At 39.9% G+C, this 18628-nt stretch overlaps 1 long non-coding RNA gene across 11 annotated transcripts; it reads left to right on the forward strand.

Annotated features, from left to right (window-relative positions):
* The first annotated feature begins 1796 nt into the window (after nucleotides 1-1796).
* On the forward strand, nucleotides 1797-18265 carry LOC128631123 (uncharacterized). Of its 11 annotated transcripts, none has more exons than XR_008395285.1 (6): nucleotides 6583-6936; nucleotides 10962-11024; nucleotides 11668-11881; nucleotides 14975-15283; nucleotides 16171-16317; nucleotides 16441-17853. It is a non-coding gene; the product is annotated as an uncharacterized LOC128631123 (long non-coding RNA). The 11 variants fall into 11 exon arrangements; XR_008395283.1 differs by having other exon boundaries at nucleotides 6588-6936; nucleotides 14975-15023; nucleotides 15219-16317; XR_008395282.1 differs by adding an exon at nucleotides 17878-18265 and having other exon boundaries at nucleotides 6597-6936; nucleotides 14975-16317; nucleotides 16441-17737.
* Nucleotides 18266-18628: the final 363 nt, after the last annotated feature.

An 18628-nucleotide genomic window follows, 5' to 3' on the forward strand; every position in this document is an offset into this window, starting at 1 on the left:
TTTCTTAGGGTGGTGATGAAGTTGGAGTTGAACCGGTAAGAAAGATATTAGAGAGAGGCTTCTTTACACTCCTGAGGATGTTCAATTAGAACCTGCACCAAACTCACCTGATTCAAGTCATCAGCTAATTAAGCGGCCTGCACGAGCTGAGGTGGGTGCTTTAGAGCAGATAAAACACCAAATGTGTTAGATAAGAGTTCAGAGCCTGTGTTCTAGACACATGATTTAGAGTAGAGACTTGGGTCCTGAGCTTTGGAGTTATTCTGATTATAGGTTTCAGTGAGGAAGTGACTGAAATTAAGGAGAGGAACTGGGAATAAAGTTATAGTCTTTCTATAACAGAGTAAACAGAGAATAAGGCTATATTATTGTTATGGGGAAAAAATAAGCTCGTAGCAGTGTTGATGAAATACATGTACATGTCTGTTTTAGGCCCACTGCTCTTTACTTTATATATGCTACCCCTTGGTCAAATTATTCGTAAACATGGAATTAGCTTCCACTGTTATGCTGATGATACACAGCTGTATGTTTCAGCGAAGCCAGAGGACAGACAGAAGCTTAGTAAAGTTGAGGATTGTGTAAAGGACATTAGATGTTGGATGTTAACTAACTTCCTTCTACTTAATTCTGATAAAACAGAAATACTTTTATTAGGCCCACGTGTAGCTAGAAGTATTCTTTCTGATCACATGGTTACTCTGGATGGACTTTCTGTTTCATCATGTACAGCAGTTAAAGACCTTGGAGTGATTATTGACTCCAGCCTATCATTTGATGCTCATGTAGATAATATTACTAGGATAGCCTTCTTTCATCTCAGAAACATTTCTAAAATAAGAAACATATTGTCACTACATGATGCGGAAATACTAGTTCATGCATTCGTCACCTCTAGATTAGATTACTGTAATGCCATACTGTCTGGATGTTCCAGTAGGAATATAAATAAACTCCAGTTAGTCCAGAATGCAGCTACTAGAGTCCTAACTAGAACTAGAAAATACGACCATATCACACCGATATTATCAATACTGCATTGGCTCCCAGTGAAATCTCACACTGATTATAAAATACTTTTATTGACCTATAAAGCACTAAATGGTCTCGCGCCACAATATCTAATGGACCTTTTGGTTTTCTATGATCCGCCACGCCTACTTAGATCAAAAGATGCAGGCTATCTGATGGTACCTCGAATAGTGAAGGCTACAGCAGGGGGAAGAGCTTTCTCTTATAGAGCCCCACAGTTATGGAACAGTCTTCCTATTAGTGTTCGGGACTCATACACAGTCTCAGTGTTTAAGTCTAAGCTTAAAACGTATTTTGTTTACTCAAGCCTACCCTGACTAGATTCTGTTCTACTAATTCGCAGTCATAATTATCTTTTTTCTCCCTCTCTCCTTTCACCGAGCCCCCCACGAATTTATGGAGATACTAGAGATCCAGATCCTTTCTGCCTCTGGATGGAGCTCAAATCTTCTTTAATTCCAGACTGCTGGGACTACGGCTGCTCCTAAGGCCATACAGACTTCATATGAATCCATAATGAACTTTTTCACACTATCTGTTGTTACCCAGATGAGGATGGGTTCCTTCTGAGTCGGGTTCCTCTCAAGGTTTCTTCCTCTTAAAACATCTTAGGGAGTTTTTCTTTGCCACCGTCGCCACTCAGTGGCTTGCTCAGTTGGGATAAATTCGCACCTTTAATATCTGTATACCATGTTGATATTTCTGTAAAGCTGCTTTGAGACAATGTCTATTGTAAAAAGCGCTACACAAATTGAAATAAAAAGTCAAAAACTGCTAGAAAAAAACTCAGAACATTTGCTTAGCCTAATACTTTTTTTTCCATCTACACATAATTATTATTGTAGCAGCTGCTTTTGCAATAAAAAGGCTTAAAGTCGAGGCTCCCTGTATCTATGGAGAAAGAGGAGCAGTGCACCATTGACATCATGCACAGAGGTAGCATGAAGGTGTGACTGAGTTTTTAGAAATTATTTCCTAATCTTATGCTAATATGAATACTACAATAATAATAATAATAATAATAATAATAAGAAGAAGAAGAAGAAGAAGAAGAAGAAAGGGTGATTAATAAAATAAAATAAATAAAATAGCAGCGCTGCGTGGTGTTCTGGATGGATCTTGACTGCCATCGTGTGGTCATGTTTAGGAAGTGCACCTTCCCCCAAACGTTGTTTAAAGCCGCAGATTATAAATCTATATTCCTGCTGAGTGTGTGTTTATGACCTGGATGTTGAGTTGCTTTTACACTTTCTACATAAGCAGCATTTCTGGCCTCTGTGAGCCCCAGGTGATGATCTTTTATTTTCAGATTCTTACTGAGGTGCTGTTTTCCACATGCAGTGCTTGGCTGTGTTGGAGGCCACCAAGAAAGACTTCCTGGCTGTCATGTGGAAGCTAAGTGGGCTGGGGTATGTTGTCCTTCATCAGCTGACCTAGCCAGAATGCTTGTCATGTTTTTATGTATTGATTTAATTTCTGTTAGACAGCCTCATGATTTACCAAACATGTTTTTTCTTTTTTTTAGGTCAAAAGGGTTTCTGGCCATGGTGCTTGTGCTGCAGTGATCTTGTTCTCCATCACACTCCAACACAGGTAGCCATCTTCACCCTCTCCCAAGAGGTGATGGTACGACTCTGAATAAACACTCTATTATTATAAATAAAGTGTGACTGTGTCTTGTAGTCCACCCACCAACCTTTTTCTGTTCAGTGGTTTGACTTGTGCTACACAGAGGTGAGTCCAGTTATGCTGCAAGAAGTGTAAGTATGATGGGGTTGACGAGTAGGAGGAGAGGTTCTTCCTGTGCAAGGTGCTGCTCTCTCTTCTTTCAACATAGCTCCTGGTCTCAGAACAGGTTTAGTTCATCGTTGCTGGTGTTGTGTAGAGGATGTTATATTGTGAAAGTCACAACTATCCCTGCTCAAGGTCTTGTGAAATATTTGACCTTATTTGTGACTATATTCACCATGATACTTTCAGCGGTTACTACATTAGTGTCCTTAATTTTTTACTATTTAAAGATTGTTTAAAAGTTTATTACAGGCTCAATGAATGTTCTTCTCCTTCACTAGAAGATAAAGGCCCAGTTTCACAGACAGGGTTTTCATTAAGCCAGGATTAGATCTTCAATAAATTAGGACATTTCAGTAGCTTTTATAAACGTGTCTTTAGAAAAAAATATTTCTGGTGCACATCCTGAGATAAAACAATGGCACTGACGTGTTTTAAGATCCGTCCGTGCAAGTAGCTTTCAGTTAAAACAGCTCAGACATACATTTTAGTCTGGGACTAGGCTTAGGCCTTGTCTGTGAAACCAGGGGGAAAAAGAAGGGTGTGCTTTATTATGCTCTCTGCAGAATATGACAGAAGAAATGTGACTCACACCTGTAACTATAAAAAGCAGGTAGAACTGCAGTTAGCATGAAACCTCAAATGTGTAGCTGGGCTGGAAATTTATTTTTGTATGCATGTATAATATTTTTTCTCTTACAGATGGACCAGCAAACAGATTTAAAGGCTGTTGTGAATGATGGGTTACAGAAATGTCTTCCTGTGTTTATTATTATTTGAAGTTATATATTCTGATTTGTAAGCAAGATTATGAAGTCTCCTTTTGCTAATCATTTTACAGCATTATTAAAAAGTCCATGTACACAATGTTTATCCCGAGTGCCTTTTTGATGTATTTTATTATCCTGCACAAAGCAAAAACACAATTTGTGTGTAGATGCCCCTCGTAAATATTAACATAGTAAGAGCAAATGGACAAGTGAAACTAATCAATATAAAATCTCTAAAGAAGGGCATGATGGTACTGATTTTCTTTTTACACACATGGTATGCACGTACTTGGAGTAAATTTTAATGAACAGAATATGGTTTCTATTCAGTACTTGACAAATGATTCAGTGCGGATTAAATGTGAACAAATGAGCCATGAATGTATCCGTGTTCTATATAATATCATTTTTAAGTGGATTTTTACATGACCTTAAAACCCCAGCCAGGCTGCATTACAGGGTCTATTTAAACTTCACATCACTGTCCCATCTAGTGCCTATTAATGCTGTTCAACCCTGATGGTTTCACCTGGAATATTCTGTGTTCATTCATTCCGTACAAAGACAAATATCACAAATAAATTCAGTTGTCGTCTCTTAAGTATTTAAGTATTATGGTTTATATGGTCGAGAGAATAAAGAAAAATCTCAAACATTTAGCAACGTTTTGAATGAAAAGTTTAAGGTTGTGAATTACACATCTAAAATTACTCCTTTTTTATCTCCCAAAACCATGTGGAATAATGTTATGATACCTGACAAGACCAAAATTTAACTTTTTAGCTATAACCAAAAAACATGTTTGGCAAAAAAAAAAAAACAATGCAACACCAAAAGAGCACCATCCCCACAGGGAAGCACTGAGCTTTGGAGTGGTTTTTCTTCAGCTGGACCTGGGCTTTAATCAGGATGGAGGGAATAATGAATAACTCCAAATATCAGTCAATTTTGGTACAAAACATTAAGGCTTCTGCTACAACACTTAAGATGAAGAGAAATTTCACCTTTCAGCATGTTAACGACCAAGCAAACCTCCAGATCAACAAACGAATGACTTCACCAAAACAAGTTCAAGCTTTTGGAATGGCCCAGTCAGAGTCCAGACCTAAATCCAATCATAAATCTGTGGGGTTTCCCGGAGAGGGCTGTGCACAGGAGATGTCCAGCCAATCTGACGGAGTTAGAATGCTTTTGCAAGGAAGAATGGCAAAATATTGCTAAATCAAGACGCTCCAAACTGATCTACTCTTATCCAAAAAGATGAAATGCTGTGATAAAATTTAAATGTGTTTAAGGGTGTGCACACTTATGCAATCAGGTTATTGTAAATAATTGATCTATTTTACATTGTACATTATTTATTTATTATAAAATGATTCTTATTGTTTTTCACTTTAAGTAATCAATCTCAGTCGACATTATTCCCCTGTTTCTTAAGATGTTTCATAAAAACACAATTTAATGCACATAAATCCCATCAATTTATTGTGTAGTCATAGTTTTGAGTTGTTTTATGCAACCCTTCAGGCATCCATTATATCCTTCACTTCACTTTATTTAACTTTCTCCATGCTGTCTGGAATTACTGAAGACTATTTGGTCATTTGTGACATATAGGAAAATGATTCGATTATAAACATCTGTGCATGACTTGAACTTTATGCTCATTTTGTTATGGTAGTCCATCTTATGTATACATTATGAATACCTGTGATGTATTAGTCTTGGGAACATTATAACCATATGGAGAAAAAAACAACTAGCCAAAGTACATATACATAATATTTACATTTAATAGGATGTCACATGAGCAATGTTATTTCTATCGAGCAGTTCTACTGCATGGTTTTAGTAGCAAAAGTTTTGACTTTCAGTTAAATAATACTGCTATTATATAATAGAATATGGAATATGAGACTATATGCTGATTGTTATGATAGGTCAGTCTGCTCAGTGTAATGGTATAACACACCTGATATGGAGATAAATGCGCTGCTAAATACTTCACTGGACAGATACTTAAACCCAGAGTTTACACTTTTGAGGTTTTTTGTTTGTTTGTGTGTAAGTGATTTTCAGTCAAGTCTAAAATTCACAAGTGCTCTGTCTTCTTTAATACACTTCACACAACACTTTAGCTTGTTTGCAAGTACTAATATTCAAACAGGTTCTTTTTTTTTTTTTTTTTTTTTTAGAGCAGGACACATAGATCCACCCATTTTTCCTACACAGAGTCAAGACTCACAGGGGACTCAGGGCACAAGGTGGGGGGACACCCAGGACAGGGTGCCAACCCATTGCAGGGCACAATTGCACACATTTTTTAGAGATACCAATCGGCCTACAACGCATGTCTTTGGACTGTGGGAGGAAACCAGAGTACCCGGATGAAACCCCCTGAAGCACGATGAGAACTACGATGCAGGGCAGAGGCAGGAATTGAACCTCCAAAACTGGAGGTGCAAGGCAAACATGATAACGTACGTGCAGCAATTGCCTTGGGCCCCGAGCTAGCAAGGGCCCCCAAAACGCTGCATAAACTTATGGTTAAGAAAGTTTTATTTTTACTTTTTGCTAATTAATTGTGTTTTTTTTCTAAAATGCCATCAGAATGCTTACTTCATGAGTGGCGTATTGTGGACCGGGTGTGGTGGTCCACTCGGGGCCAGAAAGTCCAGGGCCACTTTTAGGCCCCGTACACGCCTGATTATTGCTGTTAATGCTAAATAACATAAGCTGAAATTTTAAATATTGATGTTAAAACACTGAAATGAGGGCCCCATCCCTATATTTTGTCTAGGATCCGACAAATCACTAAATCTGTCCTTGTGCTAGCCACTACACCACCACATAGGACACAAGTTTTATTTTATACATTTACAAAATATATAATTTATTTTCAAAAAAAATTTGTATGAGTTGCATTTTTAAGCTATAATATTTGTGATTTTATGTGAAACTATTATAAACAGGTGTCACTCAAGCGAATTAAATGATGTAGATAATGACTGAATCCTACTCTATGGACCCTTAGTCTCTGTATAAGAGGATTTCACTGGGGATGAAGTAATAGATTTAAACTCTATGTAGAGCGCTCTCTCGTGGCTCCACCCACCACGCACGTTCGAACCAATCATATTATCCTCTCTGGCGTCCATGGGCGTGACTAACCGCGTCTGTCTGTTAAAGGTAGCAGGTTGTACATGGCGAGCGGGTTACTCACTGACGACTGGTGATTGGTGTAATGGAAGCCGTCTCTGAACCGCATTTAATGACGGAGAACTACAGGAGTGGAGAGAAAACGCAGCACTGAGCAACTTGTAGACTTCACACCCGACTGTAGGTGGGTAGGTGAACGCGTTTGGCCTTATTTATTCACTAAGCTGCTAGCTTGTTAGCTCTGCGGCTGTTTTCGTATAAAGTACTAACCTGAGTTAACTCGGTGGGAGTTTATTTAGCGCCGGATAAACGGTGAACTAGTTAGTTTAGTAAATCTGACGCTTCTCGGGAACTTGTAGTTTATCCGCCTCGCTGTCTGGGTGACGCAGAGAGCAACTGTTTACCGAGTGACTTTATTTTCAGTGCTTTTTGAACTGTCTCTCAGCCCTAAGTAGTTCCGCGGTATTTGTGTGGAATTGGGATGAACGTCTAGTTAAAGGGTTGATGTCTCGCTGACGCAGTGATTTGTTCTTTAGGAGTGTTTTTCTCTTGAACAGCTCTCCGTGTGGAGACTTGAGATAGTTCTGTAGTCACAGGTGCACAAATCAGTCACACAGCTCCAGCTTCACCTGCGCCTCTCGCAGGGAAACGGTTTCTGTGCACTGGCTCCGTCCCAAATCACCTTGTATGGAATGTCTATCTCTAGTGCACTAGGTGCGGTAGAGACTCCATTCGTTCAGACCGTGTGTAGTGTACCTAGATACGCAGTCGTGCAGGATTTGGGCACAGGCCACGCTAATGAAACATCATCCATTTCAAGTCAAGTTGCTATTGTTAAACACTTCACTAAAACCTGTATGGAAACGTTGCTGTTCAGTTGTTCTATAAGCGCAATTTCAACCAAATACAGTGGAGTGTAAAAGTTTGTACCCCCTTTTGGTTTCTTTTGGACGGAAGGGTGTTAAATGTCCTAAACACTACAAAATTTGTCTGCAAGTAGAAGTTAATTTTATTAGCAGACTCAGATATCCATGTTAATATTTTCAATACTGATCATTAGTGTTAAATGACTTGATGATTTTGTGGTCAGTAAACCGTTTTTTGCGTTGATTTTGATGTATGTTTTGGATCACTGTCCTGCTGGAAGATCCAACCACGGCACATTTTAATCTTTCTGGCAGAGGCAGTCAGGTTTTTATTTAATATCCATGTATCCTAACAATATGTCCAGGTCCTCTGGCAGAAAAACATTCCCAAAACATTAAAGATCCACCACCATATTTAACCGTGGGCATGAGGTACTTTTCCATATGGCTACCTATCTGTGTGCTTCAAAACCACCTCTGGTGTTTATTACCAAAAAGCTCTATTTTGGTTTCATCTGACCATAGAACCCGATCCCATTTGAAGTTCCAGTAGTGTCTGGCCAACTGAAGACACCTGAGTGTGTTTTTGGATGAGAGTAGAGGCTTTTTTCTTGAAACCCTTCCAACAACTTGTGGTGATGTAGGTGACTTCATATTGTAGTTTTGGAGACTTTCTGACCCCAAGACACAACTAACTCCTGCAATTCTCCAGCTGTGATCCTTGGAGATGTTTTGTCCACTCGAACCGTCCTCTTCAGTGTGTTGAGACGATATAGACACGCGTCCAATTCCAGGTTAATTCATAACATTTCCGGTTGACTGGAACTTCTTAATTATTGTCCTGATGGTGGAAATGAGCATTTTCGATGCTTGTGCTATTTTCTTATAGACACTTCCCATTTTGTGAAGCTCAACAACCTTTTGCTGCACATCACAGCTACAGTGGTGCTTGAAAGTTTGTGAACCCTTTAGAGTTTCCTATATTTCTACATAAATAACAAGATTTTCAGACAAGTCCTAAAACTACTCAGAGAACCCATTTAAACAAACGTGACACATGTTATACTTGGTCATTTATTTATTGCAGAAAATAATCCAATATTACATATCTGGGAGTGGCAAAAGTATGTGAACCTTTTGCCTTCAGTATCTGATCTGACCCCCTTGTGCAGCAAGAACTGCAACTAATCATTTCCAGTAACTGTTTATTAGTCCTGCACATAGGCTTGGACTTCAGTTTTGGCCATTCAAACCAATAACTTTATTGTTCTTTAACCATTCTTTGTTTTGGGCCATTGTCTTATTGCATGCCCCACTTTCTCTTGAGATTCAGTTCAGTTCCTGGGTTCATTCTTGCCCTGCGTTTGGGGAACTCACCACTACACTAATTATAATCTTTCAGATAGCTTGGAGATTTAGTACGTGTAGACCTTCTCAACTCGGGGTTTTCCATCCCAAGGAAAGTTTCTGATGCAGCCACTTCAGAAGTTCCTCCCAGTTTTTGTTTGTGACTTTCCTCAGAGAATGAAGAACCTGAGTCTTTTGTAGAATGCGCTGGAATGGCAACATCTGGCCGTGAAGTGTCTTACAACTCTGGTGCTACGGATGTTGCATTGTGCCCATCTCTCACCTGATCAATATGTCAGTGCACTACTTGCCCACTTCCCAATGCTACTGTGCACCATACAGGACCAGTCTTTTTCTGAACTGTTCCTGGAATAAAAGTAGGTCCAGAGCTGAAGTTCCTAGTATACACTGGGTCACCCACCACGAGATATCTTTCCTTTGCATGTTGGTCATGGTACCATTTTTCTCAATTATTTGTATCTCAATGAGACCCTGTGTAGACCAGTTTCCTTCCACACAGCTGATTAGCGGCTGATTTGCCAGTGGTCGACTGTGGCGTCGTTCGGTAACTGAACAGCACTTTGCCTAGCTTTTTCAATGGACTCTCCAGCACTCTTTTCATCAGGGTTTTGAATGTTTGAACGGCCCTTTCAGCCAGACCACTGGAAGATGCATGGTAGGGTGCTGTGCTTGTGTTTAATTCCGTTTCTTTCCATAAACTCTTGGAATTCAGCACTGGTAAAAAAAACAAAAAAACTGCTATGGTCTGACATCACTACTTCTGGTATCCTGTGTTGGCTAAAGGTTTGTCTTAAGCACTGAATGGTAACTGTGGATGTAGACTTGATTAACAGATAAGCCTCTATCCATTTTGAGAATGCTTCTACCACGATCAAGAACATTCTACCCATCCACGGTGCACCGTAATCAATGTGAATCCTTCTCCATGGTTGCTCTGGTATCTCTCACGCATGCAGTGGCGCGTTTGCCGGAGCGTTTCTGTTTTCCTGATAGACTGCACACGATTTGACCAATGCTTCCAGCTCTGCATCCAAGTGTGGCAACCACATATAGCTACGCACCAGGCCTTTCATCCTGGTAATTCCTGGATGGGTTTCGTGTAGATGTCTTAGAAGAGCCGCACGCCGCGGAGGTGGAACCACTACGCGAGTCCCCATAAAACTAAGCTTCCCTGTATGCAGAGTTCATCCTATTTCCTTACATATTAGGGATGTCATGATACCAAAAATCTAGTCGTTGGTAACGATACCACCAAAAGTACACATGCTCAGTACCATGGTGTGATTTTTATTATTTTTTTTAAAAACCCAGAGAATTAAAAAAAAAACCTATAAAATTAAAAACTCCTGGAGGGCATCCTCCTCTGGCTGATACTGGGGGAGAGAGAGAGAGAGAGAGAGATATAGAGATATATTTTAGTTCAAACACTGTCTGACCATGACTAATAAGTGCTAAGGTGCACTCCTGAACACACACACACCCCTTATACTCTGAATGCAGGCATTAGTTTAAATTCACTGATACGGTGTCAGGATAAAAAGATTTATTAAAAGCATGAACATGTGAATAATTATTAGTGACATTATGCTACATTTAGCTGACAGGACACGGGCTGAATGGAGATGCATGGTGGTCCATTAGGAGGTAGTTTATAACACTGCAATGCGTTAGCGTTTAACAAATAACTGGATATCGCAAACATTACATGGAGCATAATGTTAGCTGATTTCACGGCTACAATGCCAGCTGTCTCAAACATAATATAGGACCTGTCTTTCGACTGTAATCCTATGGCATTAATTTTGTGACCTAAAAATATCTCTACTTCTCCCAAGGACTCGCACTTGCTCCTTCTTTGCCTCAGTCCACTCTTTTCTATCCTACTTAGTACCTCATCCAAGTTCTGCAGATGTTCATTAGCCCCTGAGACTAGAATGCAATCCAGATAAACTGTGACGCGTTTGATGTCTTGCAGAATCCCTTCTATTGTGTGCTGGAAGATCACTGGACTTGAAGCAACTCCAAATGGTGGCCTGTTGTAAGTACATAATCCCTTGTGCATGTTGATTGTAACATACTTATTGGAATTTTTGTACAGTATTATCTTCTGATGCGCATGGGTCATGTCCAGTTGGGAAATTCTTTCCTCCTGCCGACTGAGCAAATAAATCTTCTACCTTGGGAATTGGATACTGTTCCACACTAGAGCTGGATTTACTGCGAATTTATAATCCCTACAAATTGGGGTAGAACCATCAGTTTTCTGACTGGAACAATGGGAGCTGCCCACTCTGCAAACTGCATTGGTTCAATGATCTTGTCTTCCACCAGCCTCTGGAGTTCTCTCTCCAGTAGTGGACCCAACTCTTCTTTGAACACTTTGGATTGTCTCTCCAATACGTTAGCCAATTTATGACCTGGTACATTTGCTACTGTATTTACCAGCTGAGGCAACAAATGATTTCTGTAGCCCCCCCCCCCCCCCCCCCCCATCTTTGAATGTTGAATGTTTGAATTTTACCAAAATGAAGCTCGTTTAACCGCATGTTTATTCCTTACATAATACATATTAAACGCAAAGCATGTAGGGGTTCTACATGCATATAGTATTTGCACAATCAATAACCTATTCGAGTAATACATTGTCGTATATAAACTTGATTTTGTGTTTGTGTCTGCAGTGTCCAAAGCCCAGGCTGACCCCCCACCCCTTCAACCTTTGCAGCAATGCTGGCAGCACTATTTCCCAAAGACAACCTCTGGATATGACGCTGAGCACGTGCAATCAACTTCTTCTTTGGTCGACCATGGCGAGGCCTGTTCTGAGTGCAACCTGTCCTGTTAAACCGCTGTATGGTCTGGGCCACCGTGCTGCAGCTCAGTGTCAGGGTCTTGGTAATCTTCTTAAAGCCTAGGCCATTTTTATGTAGAGCAAGAATTCTTTTTTTTTTCACATCCTCAGAGAGTTCTTTGCCTTGAGGTGCCATGTCGAACTTCCAGTGACCAGTATGAGGGAGTGTGAGAGTGATGACACCAAATTTTACACACCTGCTCCCCATTCACACCTGAGACCTTGTAACACTAACAAGTCACATGACACCGGGGAGGGAAAATGGTTAATTGGGCCCGATTTGGACATTTTTACTTGGGGGTGTACTCACTTTTGTTGCTAGCGGTTTAGACATTGTGTGTTGAGTTATTTTGAGGGGACAGCAAATTTACACTGTTACACAAGCTGTACACTCACTACTTTACACTGTAGCAAAGTGTCATTTCTTCAGTGTTGTCACATGAAAAGATATCATCAAATATTTACAAAAATGTGAGGGGAGTTCTCACTTTATTGTGAAATACTGTACATCTTTTTATTTACTTTAATATTTATTCATAGTGTGTGTGTTTGTTTTTATATATATATATAAAATAGATAGAGAGAGAGAGAGAGAGCGAGCGAGCAACGGTTGCGTGTTCAAATCATGTCGGGGTCATTCAATGCACTGGGGTGAGATCTACCATTTGATCTTGAAAATCTCCCTTAATGTCCAGGGAAGGGAAACCAGCCAGGTTATGCCTTTAAAGGGCTCGTGCCTTGTCCTCTGAAAGAGCTCTTGCCCAGATGTCAGACACTAGTCGCAACAGTCACAGCCCACCACCTGTCTCCGAGTTCCAATGCGTCTTGATGGCCACGCCGATGAACAAGTATGCCTTGCACCATGATGCGCTATAGGCTTCGAGCTGGGACCTCGTGGCGCAACGGAAGTGCGTCTGACTCCAGATCAGAAGGTTCAAATCATGTCGGGGTCATTCAATGTGCTCTTTTTCACACAGACCCATGATTTTCTGCGCAGTCTAATAAGGATGCTGTTATATGGACTCCAATCTCTATGATGACCACCCTTGTCTTTGTCAACTTCATGCTAAAAGGTAACAAAGCTTAGGTAGCAACACTCTCACCTAGTAACCATTAGTAACTTGACAACCTGCTGAATGTTTACCCTTAGTTTGCCCATTTTGCTTGCTGAACAAAACATGCTGGAAAGAGGCACCTTAGATGGTTTCACTGGACCTCTCAGAGGATCTGGAGGGTACTACAACACGCAAACAGGGACTTGAACCCTGGACCCTCAGATTAAAAGTCTGACGCTCTACCGACTGAGCTATCTGGGCTCGAGGAGAGAGAGCGCACTTTACCCTCGAGCTTGTAGGTCAGGCCTGTGGACGCTCTAGTTCAACGGTTCTCACAGACATAAATCCCATCTGGTTCTCATGGCTTTCTACAAACTATTAACACAGCTCAGCACCACTATTCAAGGATACAAACCAACAGGGTTCAACCACGGCTCTGTCCTTCATACTTCTTTACCCACTGACTGCCTGCAGTCTGAGACATACAAAGAGACAAGGTTCTTGTGAAACCTGTAAAATGGTGACGTTAACCAAGAGAATGTTGAACTTTGGTCCTATCTATTATGTTGGCCAGTTTCTAAGTTGAGATCAACTTAACCCCAGTGCTTTCTGTTTAACGACCTTGTTCGTATTTTTGTTTACAACTAGCACACTTTTGACCAGCATGTCGCTTGGAAATCGTTACCAGCATAACTCTTATTCGTAAGGCTCACTCTGGAGGCTTGTCTTGGTTCAAGGAATGCCTTCGTGTCATGGTATGAGAACAAGTAGAATAGCATCAGCATTTTTAATTAAACTTGGCTTTTCTGCACAAGGAGACCAAAATTTCTAACAAACACGTTAATTCCACACCACAAACTGACGTGTAATCTTGGCTCTGTATGCCTCGCAAAAAGCAGGTTTACGCCACCTTTGCCACTGATTGCCCATCGTCTGACACGTATAATGACACAAAGGCCTCGTACAAATGGTAAATGTGTGAAGTTACCCAGAAGAAGGCTGAACCATGGTTCTATCGCATAGGCAGTTGAGTCCCTGAGTTGCGCTTCAGGTATAAGTTGTCCGCGCTTCACTCTCACGCACTGGGGTGAGATCTACCATTTGATCTTGAAAATCTCCCTTAATGTTCAGGGAAGGGCCTCGTGGCGCAACGGAAGTGCGTCTGACTCCAGATCAGAAGGTTCAAATCATGTCGGGGTCATTCAGTGTGCTCTTTTTCACACAGACCCATGATTTTCTGCGCAGTCTAATAAGGATGCTGTTATATGGACTCCAATCTCTATGATGACCACCCATGTCTTTGTCAACTTCATGCTAAAAGGTAACAAAGCTTAGGTAGCAACACTCTCACCTGGTAACCATTAGTAACTTGACAACCTGCTGAATGTTTACCCTTAGTTTGCCCATTTTGCTTGCTGAACAAAACATGCTGGAAAGAGGCACCTTAGATGGTTTCACTGGTCCTCTCAGAAGATATGGAGGGTACTACAACACCCAAACAGGGACTTGAACCCTGGACCCTCAGATTAAAAGTCTGATGATATATATATATATATATATATATATATATATATATATATATATATATATATATATATTTCATTAGAAAAAGTGCAGTACATTTTCATGGTACGGTCAGTACTGTTTATTTTTGTAATAAAGTGAACTTAATTTTTCCACTGAGTGTTATATTTCCATTCAGTAGTAATCGGTTATTAGTAGGTGCTACCTGACTTGGTTATCGGCATCTGTAAGATCCACTGTCGATCAGCCTTTAAAATAGATTAATGTGTATGACATGATCTTCTTTAATTAATAACGAAATGCGCTTGTTGACAACTTGCTGTGGTGTAAGGGGAATAAAACACTTCAGAATGTGCAGTTCTACCTTAGGGTGATAACGGTCACTCCACTTCATTGGATCGTTGACTGTTTTCCTATAACCGTATGTTTATTCCTTACATAAATTAAACACAAAGCATGTAGGGGTTCTACATGCATGTAGTATTTGTACAATCAATAACCTATTAGAGTAATACATTGTGGTATATAAACTGAACTTTGTGTTTGATGTGTCTGCAGTGCCCAAAGCCCGTGGTGGTGGAAGTGCATGGCGTTTGTGTGGAAGCAGGTCTGTTGGGAGTGTTAAGTACCATCATCTCATACACTCACCACAACTCTGGGAAGTTCCATCCATATTGTTTGCTGTCACTTTTCCTGCAACGCTTTAACCATCAGAGAGTTATCTTTTACTGGGGCTTTTAGCTGCAGGAGACTGAATTACTAAGTTTTTTTTTTTTTGTGGATCTGATTTCTTCTTTCGCAGGAGTGGATCTAATCACAGCCTGTGATATTCGTCTGTGCACACAGGATGCCTGGTTTCAGGTGAAGGTATGAGGAACATTAACTTGCCATACATTGCTTGCTTACATGTTTACACCAAGATCTGTAAACAAGCTATTTTTGTCCATGTGATCATATATAGAGATAGTAAGTGATGAGAAGATAAGAATGGGCTGATTGTTCTGACTCGTACAAGCCCCTATGAAAGAGTTGACCACAAGGGGGCACACTCTGAACAATTATTTACATTTGCAGTTTGTTGAAGATTAAATAAACCACTGTGAGCATCAGATGTCTGGTTTTAATACAAAGTTTTATGATGAACTATTTTATGATATTACCATCTTGTCATTTATCAAAGAAGAGCTACAAAACCTGAAATTTGTTCATTTTTAGACAGAAAAATTCTGCAGTGTAGCTCTTCTAGTGGGCTTTCCCACTGGATGTTTAGTCCAACACAGAGCAGTTTGCATGAAAAGTTGGTAATGTGACCGTCGTAATGTGGACTGGGAAGTGCACTGCGGTACCGAACCCGAGACTACCTGTAGAAGGTGGTCCGAGTTCAGTTACAATGGAACTGTGAATGTGAATTGTCCCATGAATGTGAACGTAACTTGTATCCGGGTCTGCACTTTTTCAGGAAGTAGAGTAACCTGTGCTGAAGGCCTGTTGTGGTGATGACGTGTCATGACATGTTTTGGCCCAAATTTGCAGTGACTTTGAAAAAGTGGAAGCTCCTCTGAATATTGTGGAGTTTCTTGATTTTGCGTTAATTTCTGTGATCACAAAAAGGTGAAATTCTGGACTGACACATGGAAGATATGGAATGATAACAGAAGAATGTGACTTTGGGTTGTACCATGTATTTTTTTCATGTAGCTTTATTATTTAGTATAAATGAAGGCAAGTGTGTGTTCTGTTCTTCATCTCTGCAGTCGTGTGTTCCCTGATAGTCCATGATTGCTGGAGCTCTGGAAATAGCAGGTGAGATTGCAGGCCGGAGTCGCGTCGCTGTCCAAGGAACCAAAATCAACCTCCTCTACTCCTGAGACCACAGTGTGACTGAGAGCCTAGACTACATGGTAAGAACCTGCTTAAGACATGAAAAGCATTTTTAGCCTCAAGGTAGACCCATGCACACACAGTATGGCCACAAACACAAAGTAGAGCGGTCGAAATCTGAGATATCTCCTCTGCGTCTCCAGGCTACTTGGAACATGAACATGTTGCAGACACAGGATCTTATGAAGTCAGCGCAGGCAGCCCTGGAAAAGAAGAGTCCGAAAGACGTGCCCTTCTCCAAGCTTTAAAGGAGAAGATCCAGGGCTGTTGAAGCTGCGGTGGAACTGAGACATCATCATCCACATATCTTCAGTTCTTCTTGCTAAGTCTGTTTCTTTTTAGTCTTTTTATTTTTAGACTGGTCAAAAGACTGATTAGTGGAAGTGAAATGATAGATGAACTTTTATTTACTTGCTTTATTATTTGCAGGTGCCTTGTACAGTAAGACAGGGTAACTAATACTCAAAAGCTTTTTTTGTGTGTTAACATGTACAGTAGATGGACATATTTTTTCTGGTGCTGTGACTGCAGAATGTAGTGCAGTTAACACATTAAATTTCCTTGGATGCTCACTTTTAACTCTAGGAGGTCACAGTTTGCCCAGACATCTTTTTTTAAATCCGTCAATCCGTCACCCACACGTCATTCTGGGGGACGAAGAGGAGGAAGCTGGACAGATAAATTTATTTATTTATTTATCATTGCTGTGTTTCCTCAATCGAGTGCAGAAAGAAGAAAAACAACACAACTGATTTAAAATAAAAATATAGAAAATAATCTAATGTAAGATTCTGATCCGGTTTGCTTTCAGCAGGAAGGCTGTCCTCTTTCCTGTTGCTCTTTCTCTTCTATTAGTCCATTTGTCCAGTCTGAATCGGTTTTGATTCGTTTCGAGACGATTCGGAGTCGAATAATTTTCTAGTGAGAGTCGCACACTTCCAAACGAACTAGACTGAGATGAGTATTTGATTCTCACTAGAAAGTGATTCGACTCTGAATAAACTCGAAATGAATCAGTCAAACTGATTCAGACTCTATAAAAGGACTATGAGATGTGATTAAGATATATATTCCAATGTTTTGCTTTACAATTCCATTGTGTGTGTGTGTGTGTGTGTGTGTGTGTGTGTGTGTGTGTGTGTGTGTGTGTGTGTGTGTGTGTGTGTGTGTGTGTGTGTGTGTGTGTGTGTGTGTGTGTGTGTGTGTGTGCGTGCGCGCGCACGTGTGTTTTTCAGGAGAACGAGAAACTCGGACACAACAGTACATCCTGACCATTGGTACTGTGTACACATCAACATACACACACACGTCTCCATGCTGGACATCTCAGGAGCTTTCACACAGTGCTAGGAATATCCCGGGACAGAGAAACGCACCTTCTAAGTGAGCGAGTTTAGCGTCAACCGGTGAAATTTGCTGTAGCGTGAACACTTTGCCTCTGTGAGCTTCACTCTCCGTAGGGTTCACTGTAATTAGACATAAAATGTACATAGATTATTTTTCATGCATTTAGGATTTCATGGTTTTTTTTTTTTTTTTTTTTTTTTTTTTTTTTTTTTTTTTTACTCTTCGAGGAGAAGAAATGATCTTTCGAGGCAGCTTCTTCATCACTACCTGCTCCGTTTGACTCAAAAATGTAACGACCGGTTTCAAAAAGTCACGATGTCTTCAGTTCATGAGATTTTACTGTTGAATTTAAACAGGAAATGTGAAATATTTTTTCCCTTTGTTTCCTCTACTGTCTTTTTGCTGTGATCTTGAACACAGTTGTAATTTTAAAAAAAAAATAATAAAAAAAAATGATAATTCTAGTTCTCTCACTTTCCTTGTCCTAATTGTCCTGTATCTGTTAAATCCGTTTCATCTCTGGTCTTTCTGTCTGTATGAACACTTGTAGAAATGACTTCTAGTCCATATTTTTAAATGATTCGTGATTTTGAATTTAAATAAAGATATTCTTTAATTCTGTATTTTGTCATTTAATTATCATTAGAAATCAGAAGATCAGATTAAAGCCATGGCTTCTTTACCTGCCGAAGCTGTAAAACTTTCAATAAACCAGTCAATAGATCAGCTGGATAAATGTAGATTTTTAATTTACTTATTAGATGTATTGATGGTGTTGATAGATTATTTGAAGATTTTTATTGATATTGAACAATCATTCAGTTCAATATTGAAAAAACTTGATAAATAGTTGATTAAATAAATGTGGTGTAATGTACTGAGTCAAATATGAAAACTACAAATAAACAACATCTATTTATATCTGTGTATAATTAAAAACCTCTCTCAATACAAGAAATTCATATCCTAAATGTTGCAAGTGAT

The sequence above is a fragment of the Ictalurus punctatus genome, unplaced genomic scaffold (assembly GCF_001660625.3).
Source record: "Ictalurus punctatus breed USDA103 unplaced genomic scaffold, Coco_2.0 tig00004240, whole genome shotgun sequence".
Taxonomy (NCBI): Eukaryota; Metazoa; Chordata; class Actinopteri; order Siluriformes; family Ictaluridae; genus Ictalurus; species Ictalurus punctatus.